The 903-nt window shown below is 55.0% G+C and overlaps 1 non-coding gene across 1 annotated transcript; it reads left to right on the top strand.

Moving 5' to 3' along the window:
- The first annotated feature begins 459 nt into the window (after positions 1-459).
- On the top strand, positions 460-580 carry LOC123140258 (U5 spliceosomal RNA). The gene has a single exon (XR_006469899.1). It is a non-coding gene; the product is annotated as a U5 spliceosomal RNA (small nuclear RNA).
- The last annotated feature ends 323 nt before the right edge of the window (positions 581-903 follow it).

The following is a 903-nucleotide window of genomic DNA, read 5'->3' as shown; positions in this document are numbered from 1 at the left end:
AGGAGGCGGGGCGGCGAGCTCTGACGAGAGAGCTGCGGCGGGAGGGAGAAAAAGGAGGAGGTGGGGCAGATTTTTTGCATGCATGTGTGGTCCCTAGCAGAGAAAGGAGGAGAGAGAGAGAGGAGAGAGGCTGACGCGTGGGGTTTCGCCATGCAAAAAAGTAATGCCGGCAGCCCCAAGTGCCCCCCGAGGGGCTGGGTGTGGCATGTGGTCGCCGGCGCTATTTTTGCTCGAATCCGGCGAAAAACAAGGACTTGGGGGCATGACTGGGACGATTTTTGCCCGCCGACGCCAAAAAGTGGCCTGGGGAGGCGTCTTGGGGGGCCTAGTGGAGATGCCCTAAGCATCTGCCCGGAGAAAAACCGTTTTTTTCAACGAGGCACCTGTGTAAGCACCTGTGTAAGCACCTGCGTTGTACAGGGCCTAACAGGGCGTCAACTGCAGAGTTGGAGCTTAGGCAGTTGCCTGGTGAGCACAAAGCGAACTATTCTTTCGCCTTTTACTAAAGAATACCATGTGCACGCCACATCAAGCAGCAGACACCTATTTTTGAAGGGATCTCTCCTCTTATGAGAAGGGTCCCACAATTCAGTTTAACAAGATTTGTTCATCCATTGATCAACTTACTCTCACGGCTAATTCATATGGCATTTGACATGAAGCAATTTAAGTCCCACTTGATCTTTATTAGATTGTAAAAAAATGGATAGCATTCGTGTCTGCCTCGCTCCTAGACGGATGAACCCTAGTCTCTTCCCACCCCCTCACCTCCACCGGGCTCCCGGGTGGTGGTCGGCGGCGGGGACTTCCCCCCTCGTGGGGCCCTGGTTGGCAGGGTTGCGACCGATACGGCGCGTGGATCTGGACGGCGAGGTGCTCTGGCGGTTGGTGGTGGTTGTCATG

The sequence above is a fragment of the Triticum aestivum genome, chromosome 6B (assembly GCF_018294505.1).
Source record: "Triticum aestivum cultivar Chinese Spring chromosome 6B, IWGSC CS RefSeq v2.1, whole genome shotgun sequence".
Lineage (NCBI taxonomy): Eukaryota > Viridiplantae > Streptophyta > Magnoliopsida > Poales > Poaceae > Triticum > Triticum aestivum.
Note: the sequence above shows the minus strand (reverse complement) of the source record. Positions and strands in the feature narration are given on the sequence as shown.